Genomic DNA, 9,194 nt, shown 5'->3' on the forward strand with positions numbered 1-9,194 from the left:
CCTAGACTATAATGTTAATATAAATGTCTAGTCTAGAAACACGGGCATTACAGGCGCCGACTTGATTGTACACACAAGAGAAAGAGTTACGCTTTGAGGATCATGGATTATTAATCAAACAATCATGAAGTTGCGTTTTGTAAATTAAATAATTGGGATTTTGTTAAATGTGTTATGAGAATTATGTGATTTTAAAATGAAAAAAATTTGTTTGAAAATCTACGGTGTTACATTAAGAGACACGGTGTGTCGGTGATTCTTAAATAAATTGGCGAATGCACCTGAGCAAGACATTTAAAGAAAGACAATTCCTTGGTGTTTATGTGAATCGTCAATTTCATGTGCATTTGTCAATTTCATTACAAGTCTTGCAAATCTTTGCGGAGATGGTTATTCGACATTCTTTGCAAACTTCCTATGAAGCCATTGATCTTCGTTATGACTGAATACCCATAGTTGTCTAAAAATATCAAAGCATCCATCTTGAATGTCCCACTTAAAGATTTTTGTAGAAGTATCGGAACACAGATCGAAACTAGTGTTGGACTTTGTTTCGTTAGATATTCCAAACCACCATTTTCAAGTTTGAATTGCGGTCCCAAGATCTCCCAAGCACAACTCTTTATGTGTGAAATGATAAAGCTTCTTATTAGGAACAATGATTTTTATTAAGACCCTTTGAGAACAACTTAAAATTTGAGAAACTACTACACTAATTCTTACTTATTATATCTCTCTTTTAAATACACATAATTCACTCGTATGAAGTCGGAATTGCTTTATTTTTTTCCAACATGTAATTTGATGTTTGTAGTTTATTTTAGACTATGAAAACACACATTTCCATTGCAAATCACAAAATCGGTTTCATTATGAAAAAATAACTGAAAAATCGGGACCTACACCGGCACCGGCAATCCGGTTCTCGGTATATACACAGACAAATTCAGTTCCAGTTTGGTTTCGGTCCGATTCAAAAGCTCATCCTTAATGATAACCTCCTAGGCTCCTAGACAACCTTAATAATGCTTATTTTAATAATCAATAGATATGTTTCTCACAAATATAATCATCATAGGGAATGAGAAACTCTAATTGCGAATTATAGGCGATGATTGATGAGGCATTTAGTAACAATGCAAACAATTGCAAACGAAACCTACATGTTTAACAAACTTATGACCACTTACCGTTCTCCATCACAAATTTCATCTCCATATGAACAAGCCAAAAAAATTAAGTTTATCACTGGTAATGTACACAACCATAATTTGTTCTTTTAAAAACAAGAAAAAAAATGTAAGAATCAAACACTAGAGAAACATACGTCGACATTGCGGCCATTGTGCCACAACTCAGCTTGTTGCATCAAATCATTATCATACATATACACATCTCTCTGGATCATGTTTTATGCGTCAAAAGAGTTTGAGTATAGTGGTAAGCAACCCCAGATGATATGTTCCATCATACATTTTTATGATTTTTATCACGAAACAAGGTTACAATATTAATAACCTAATGCTTCAAGCATTATTAGCATCAATGTTCAAATTTTTGCTATGCTTTGCTACATTGTTCAATCTGAACACCTGTAGTTTGATTTATAAGCTCGTAAGCACTTTTGTTCAATCTCATATTCCTATACGTCTACTATATTTTCTGGTTTTACTAAAGAACACAGAACCACTATCTGCCCTATAATCTGGTAATTATTCTATCAAACTATACTTGTGTGATATCGATGCAGACTCAATTGGAATACGCAAAGCTGTGAAACTTTATGGAAATTTATTTTTCATTAGGTATTCATTAAAAAAAATAGTTGAACTCTTAATTGTGCAGGGGCCGCGCGAACGCAGGCCCCCACTGCCACAAATTATGATGTAGGTTCGACCACTTGGGCCGACCTTAGGGTAGCACCCCTTCTAAGTGCAATGAAGGTCACTAACCTAGGCCATGAGCCATCTTGACCACCCATTGACCCCATCCAGGTAAGTAAGTTTTCATGTGTCCTCATTCCCATTTTATTGAGTTTCTCCTCTCTTTATTATTATTCCACCTGCCGATGTGGGATAGTTTAATATGCATGTATCATTACAAGTTTTTTTTCCTTTTTTTTTTCACACCTTTGCTTTTACAATTATAGAAACGAAATGGATTGATAAAGTTTTTAAACATTTGATATTTTGGTTGGGTAGAAACTAGAAAGTACTTCACGACTACAAGACAAGACATAGTTGCTTCATTGAATTAAAACTTTATTTATTTCTTCTTTTGTCTAGATACTGTAATCATCTAGTGATAAGCTTATACATACTTTGGTTCAAACCTATCATCAGAATTATAGTAAAAAAAAACATTGAACTAGTACTAGTTATAAAAATTTAGGGCATCTTGATCATATCCTATATGAGAATGGATTGGGACATTGAACTTGTATGATATACTCTTTTGACCGTTGATGATCATATCTATTTGGTTGAGCCATGGCGTCAAGGAAATTATGAATAACCAAATTTGCAATTCTATAAGGCGTTTGTAGATAACTATTACATGAATTGTTTTAGCCTTTTAGGTGTTTTACACTTTGTTTTTATTACAAAAAGTTATGTTTATTTTTACAATAAAGATGTCAAAATTGATGATGAATTTGGCAGTTTTAAGCATAGATATCACCTTCTTGTTAGTTATATTCACTGTTGGTCGTAAAGATCAATCAAAATATTTACCTATTAGCATTATGTTTATTTAATTTTTTCTCTTAACAGTTATAACTTTGGCAGCCTAAAAATCAAAAAACAAAAAAAAATAACAAAAGCAAAAACAAAAAACTATGTTATCTTTTGTCATATCACCATTATATCATTGTTTGTCAGCACAATGACCGAATACACATTCTAACTACACTTACCCTCGCATCATATTCTAAATTTCATTTGAGAAAAAAACTTTGCAAAAGCTTTCTTCCAGTGGCATCAAATATTTGGCAAATCTTTGGAGTATTTGAAGGAGTAACCATTTTTGTGACATGTTTTCTTTTTAGAGATTTGCATGTACAGATAATATGGAAAATGACACTTAAGCACAACCAAATGTTGCATTTGGCCTTATTTGATCACTAAAGTTTTTTTTTAATAGGTCCTTAAACTTTCAACTTACCTATTACTAAGTTACACAAATTGTCCCTATAGTTTTAGTTTTTTTCATGGTTGGTCTCTTGTCAACATCGTTTCATCACCGACACCACCAATGTTCACTTCCGACAGCAACCACTATTCAACTTTAGCAATCCCCGTGGTTTTTTAAGCTATTTTCAATCTGTAATTCTGATTTATGAACATCGTTGCAACCTCTAGGAAACGAAATGAATCATAATTGGCTTATTTGGATTTCAATTAAAACTAACAAAAAAAGTTCTCACTAAAAATCCGATATATATTTCTAATGTACCTATGATGGCTATATAAACATTTGGTCATTTTTTCTTGATTAATTTCATGGTTGTTTTGAGACTCATATTAATATGATAAGCGTTTTTCGTAGTTGTTTTTCCATTGTTCCAAAACAAAATTTTGGGGTTGTTCGAGAAAAAATGAAAAAGAAAAAATGAAATAAAACTTTCTTGCGATAAAAATTTGTTATATCCGATAAAAATACAACTAACAAACGGTAGCCCAGTTATGTCGATTCATTTGTTGATGTAGTTCTCGTAAATCCCATCATACGTGAAAGATGAATAACTAAATGGATTGTTGGGTCAAAAATATGGTTTATACTTTGCTTTTCTAGTTGATTGTAATTTTCTGTAATATTATATGTGTTTACGGTCAGGTTTACGGCCAAGTAGTGTTTACGGCCGTAAACAGGGTTACGACCGTAAACTCTGTTTACGGCCCAATGGGTGTTTACGACCGTAAACTCCGTTTACGGCCGTAAACCCAAGGCCGGCCCAGTCGAGTATATATAGGGGTGAGGGGTGTGAGGAATAGATTGATGAACACTATAGGAACTTAAGTGTGTGTATTTGAAGGTGTTCTAGAGAGAGAGAAAAGAGAGTGTGTGTTAGTGTGTGTGAATCTTGTATCCGGATCTTCATTCATATCAATACATACAAGATTCATCATATTCTTCTTCCTCTTTTCTTCTTTTTGATCTGACATCATCCGTTTGATTGGGATTCCGCACCATCAAACGGATCTGATTGATACACAAGCAGATTAGGGACTTACAATTGGTATCAGAGCTTGGTTGTATCAATCAATTTTTGTCAGATCTGGAGCTTATTTGATCTTATTTTTGAAAAATTCCTGCGTTTTTGGATAGATCTTGGCAAAATAAGGGGGGTTTCTTCTTCGCGTTTTTCCTAAAAACGAGTTTTTGATCGAGTTTTGGAGCAAAAAGGGGCAAAAACGCTGTTTTTCGTCAAGAACAACGATTTCCGAAGTGTTTACGGTCGGCGGCGGCTGCGGCTAGGGAAGCCGGCTCAGCAGCAGCAAGCCGAACAGCGCCTTTATTAAAAAAAAAGGGGGACGCGAAAGTGAGGATGTCGGGAATCGAACCCAGAACCTCTAGTTTATCAAGTCACGCATCTTACCAACTCTTCCAAGCTGCACCTTTGTTCATTCCTCCCATTTTTAATTCTTAAACACTCCTTTTCGCATCCAAGTTTCGCAATTTGACAAAATCAGCCCAAAAATTCGATTTCTTTTCATTTTAAATTCCAATTTCAAACAAAAATTTTAGTTTTTAAATTTTGACTTTTATTTTTGACTTTTTACTTAAAGTTTTGACTTTGACTTTAAAGTTTGACCTTTGACTTTAAACTTTGACCTTCTTGTTTGACTTTTAAATTTTCAAATTTAGCTTTTCGGTTTGACTTTTAAGTTTGACTTTTGAGTTTGACTTTTTAAATTTGACTTTTAAGGTTGACTTTTGAGGTTTATAGTCAAAGGGCATTTTTAAATTTAAGTTTGACTTTTAAGTTCTAGTTGTGCTTTTAATAGTTTTTGAAGTTTACGAGGGAATTGAAGACATGAAAGAGAGTCGTCAGGAGATGTTAAGGCAAAATTTCAACATGTTCGATTATATCCCTGGAGAAACCCTGGAAGCTCAGTTGCAGCGTTTTTCCACACTCACTACTGAGATGAATATAGCTGGGATCTTCTTGACCAAATCTGAGATAAACAAAAAGCTATTGAATGCACTTCCGAAATCATGGGATATGAACGTGGCTGACATCAAGAAGACAAAAGATCTCAATCGTCTTAGTCTTGCTGCTGTAATTGAAGAACTTGACGCTTTGAATTGTCGAAAAACAATGAGTTCCACAAACCTTCCGGTCAATGAAGTTTCTTGTTCTCAATCATGTGAAGTTTCATGTTCTCAATCATGTGAAGCCACGATTAAACTTCTTCGTGAACATAATGATTTATTAAAAAGAGAAGTTGAGGACCTGAGATATGAAGGTTATCAACTCAGGAAAGGACAGAAACCCCTAAAGGCCCAGTTAGAAACAAAAATAAAGGACTTTAGGAAGCTTCAGGAAGAATTCAGCAACAAGTGTGAAAATTATGACTATATTAAGAGACAACTTGATGCTGTAACCGAAGAACTTGACACCTTGAAAATTAAGTGTGGAAAAACTGATGTTAGTTTCAAAAATTATACTGCGTCAAGTAAGACAGTCGACTCCTTATTTGAAACCCAATTAAAATTCAAAGATAATCAAAACAAGGGTCTAGGGTATGATAGTGTTCCTCCACCTTTCAATCATAACTACACATCCATCCCTTCGACACAGGAAGAAATTGACAGGGAGGCACATCTTCAATATGGCAAACCAGCTGGTTTTGTATCAGGAGGCATTATTAATGTTGATAATCCTGATGCTCCTGATGTTTCTGTTACATGTGCAGGTAAAGTAGTAGAGGATGAGAACAAGGAGAACACCATTGAACAAACCAACATCTCCTTGAGCCCTGAATCTGTTGCTTCGAACTCAGTTGCTTCTGATCAACCTGTTGTTCATAAATACAGGCCACCAATTCCAGTGAAACAGAGTGCTTGCTGTAGTTGTGCGTGTGGGAAAAGCAAGAGACAAGGCATGGATACGCCACCAGGGGCAGGAAGAAACAACTTCACAGTGAAGAAAAAGATATGTTTTCACTGTGGAACACCTGGACACATTGCCAGAAACTGTCCAAATCGCGCATACGTTCCTTACTACGCACAAGGCTGGCAGAACGCGCCAAGAGGGAGATACTCCAAAAGAAACCCCTCAAGGTCACGTTCAGACCATGATGACTGGAACGCGCAGAAGGCCAAGAATCCAACTCCCAAGGGCAAGAAGGAAATGTCGGCCAAGAAGCCAAATCCAAGAGATGCTCCCGTGAAGTCAAAATCAAAGTCATCTCAACGGCCGACATCAAGATCAAAAGCAAGTACTGAGCCACCTATCAGATCGAAAAAGAAATGGGTTAAACCCAACTACAAATGGGTTCCAAAGGCTCACTCTCCCAAATCAACTAATGACTCTAATATTTCTTCATCTTCTGTTTGTGATAAACAGGATATGTCATGGGAGAGAGTACCGTGCAAGGATGACAAAGGTCGACCCAGTTTCAAAATGGACTGGGTTCCAAAGACCAACTGATCCCGCTATGTGTCGGAGTAGCTATGGAGGCATATCATCAGACTTCGGTTTGTTGGTAGTGGCTGTTCCTGGCACATTATAGGAGACATCTCTCAACTGTACAACACTCAGAACATTGTCTGGGAGTATGTGTCCTTTGCGGGAAAGGAAGAAAAGAAGGGATCACACATGGGGTTAGTGCTTAATGACATGAAGAATTTTTGGATCTGTTCTGAGATTACACGTGCTGTTCTCAGACCTTCTGGATGCAAATTCAATCGGTGACTTACGGTTTGAGTTTTCTTCTCTATACTCCTGAGTTTTTCTTAAGCTGATTCGCTTTAAAGAATAATTTTTGTTTTAGGATAGTTTAAATTTGCGCATTTACTTTCGTTTCTCTCCTATGCACAAATTTAGGGGGAGAAATAAAAACAAAACAAAACAAAAATTAGAAAGTTTTAAACAAAATCCAAAAACATTAGAAAATCCAAAAATCCAAAAATATGTTGGTTAATGAAATGAGTTTGAGTGAGATGTTTTGGGAAGTGATATTATCAAGTGATAACAAGCAATCTGTGTCACACCCCCAAACCAAGGATGGCGGAAACGTCCGGGGGTGGAGGACTTCATGTGTAGTATCATAACAACAATTGTAATAGTAATTCAAGCAAACACAACCAACATATATATAATTGAAAAAGTTACATCATTGTATGAATTACATGTTTACGAATCAATTACAATATGTTGACAAAATATGAAATAGTAGACGCCTTAGCGTCCCATCCTCAAAAGCACTTGATTACCTGTTTAATGATTTCCTGAGAATACAAGTTGTTTGAAAAAGTGTCAACACAAAGGTTGGTGAGTTCATAAGCTTTTGTTTGGTATTATTAAAAGCCTTTCGTTTGTGAAAGTAGTATTTGTGTTAGAAAATCCAATATTTTCCTTAATGTGTAAATGTAGTCTTAAAACCCAAAGACCGAAATGTACAAGTAATTTGTCATATTTATAGTAAAACAATGCAAGTTTAAATCGACATAAACTCATTAAATTTTAATGAAGTTCCCGTAAATTCCAACGTTTATTAATACTTTATGTGAGTTATTATAACCATGCTATGACCTAGTTGGCCTGAAACGACGTTCTTCAGGCGTCGGAAATGTTATGACATTTGTCACCCCAGACCTGCCGGTCTAGCTGTTGCATGCAGCTTAGGTGTGGGTTTGTCAAACCCAATATAGATCTATACACAAGTATCACGCTCTCCCTCAAGGAGACTCTGGTTACAATACAGGACTTAATGGTAATTTGAAGTAAATGTCTCACAAAGTCATTAACGGAATTACGTGTTATGAAAACTTGGTACCGTATGGCCGTACCTTGCTTAATGAAAATATCCTTTGTATAAATGTACCCTTTTTAAATGTATTTGTTATGTAATGTATCATAAACTATACCTATTATAGTTTATCAACCAAGGGTAGTACGTGGTAATGTATGCAAACTATATTCAAAATAGTTTATTAAATGTTTGAATGTATCGATTGTACTTTGATTATAATCACTTGTTATTCTTTATATTTTATATGACCAAATCCATTTGTAAACTGATGTGTGTCTAAATATTAAGATAAAATGTCATATATTGCAATAACATATAATCACATAAAGATATACACCTTGCTCAACATGTTACAAGGTGAAATGAAATTAACAGCAACTTTTCGTTGAAAAACAGTTTCTGTTACTGTTCTTAGAAAATTTATAAAAAAATCATCAAAGCTCTAAATCCAAATCCGCAAATTTTGAGAGTTTGGAATATGAGTCTAGTTTGTTCGTAAATTTTACCATGATTTTTAGTGATCTCTAACAGAGGTGAAAATGTTCATAATCACAGACTGGTCCGGGTTTGCCTCTGAAATGACAGGCAGTTTTGTAAAAATCACCATAAATTGTAGAAAAATCATATGGAGATGTGCAAGTAGCCATTTTAAAGCTAAGAGTTTGAACTACTTGCACCTGGAACAGTTTTGAAAACTAAAATATTTAAGTTGACCAAAACAGTCCGTGATTAACGTCCATCTTTTCTGATGTAATCTGTTAGAAAAAGTTTAATTGTGTTCTTGATGATTTTACTTGTATTCCCCCCTTAAAACTTAAGAAAAACATGTAAATGTAGGGGCATGAACTCACCTTATGTGATTTCAGTAGATGAAAGTGAGATAGAGGAAGTGTTCAACCCAAGAACACTAAGAAGATATCTTGATGATTCGAGAATCTAACATCGAATAAGATGGAATTTGTGTAAGATATCAATGATTTGAGTAGAATGGAGTTTAATAATTATGTGAATGATGAAGATACTTACTAATTGAAGGAAGAAATCCCTGGAGAAAGCCTTGAAGTTCTTGAAATTGAGAGAAAAGATGAGAGAATTTTGGAGAGTGTCCTTTGGTTGCTAAGTGTAGAATGAAAGAACTTTATGGAGAATGAGGAGAGAGGATCAATCCTCCAGCTCTTAGAACATGGGAAGAGCTGGAGATTGGGTGTAAAGGTC

The 9,194-nt window shown here is 35.1% G+C and overlaps 1 long non-coding RNA gene and 1 other non-coding gene across 2 annotated transcripts; both read right to left on the bottom strand.

Annotated features, from left to right (window-relative positions):
- Positions 1-1,841: 1,841 nt before the first annotated feature.
- Positions 1,842-2,002, bottom strand: LOC145161860 (U1 spliceosomal RNA). The gene has a single exon (XR_013738724.1). It is a non-coding gene; the product is annotated as a U1 spliceosomal RNA (small nuclear RNA).
- A 5,353-nt stretch (positions 2,003-7,355) lies between these two features.
- LOC145157132 (uncharacterized) lies at positions 7,356-9,170 on the bottom strand. The gene is made up of 3 exons (XR_013737109.1): positions 9,006-9,170; positions 8,831-8,915; positions 7,356-7,455 (listed from the first exon to the last, which is right to left on the bottom strand). It is a non-coding gene; the product is annotated as an uncharacterized LOC145157132 (long non-coding RNA).
- Between the last annotated feature and the right edge of the window lie 24 nt (positions 9,171-9,194).

The sequence above is a fragment of the Lactuca virosa genome, chromosome 2 (genome assembly GCF_052849685.1).
Source record: "Lactuca virosa cultivar CGN04683 chromosome 2, Lactuca_virosa_CGN04683_v6, whole genome shotgun sequence".
NCBI lineage: Eukaryota > Viridiplantae > Streptophyta > Magnoliopsida > Asterales > Asteraceae > Lactuca > Lactuca virosa.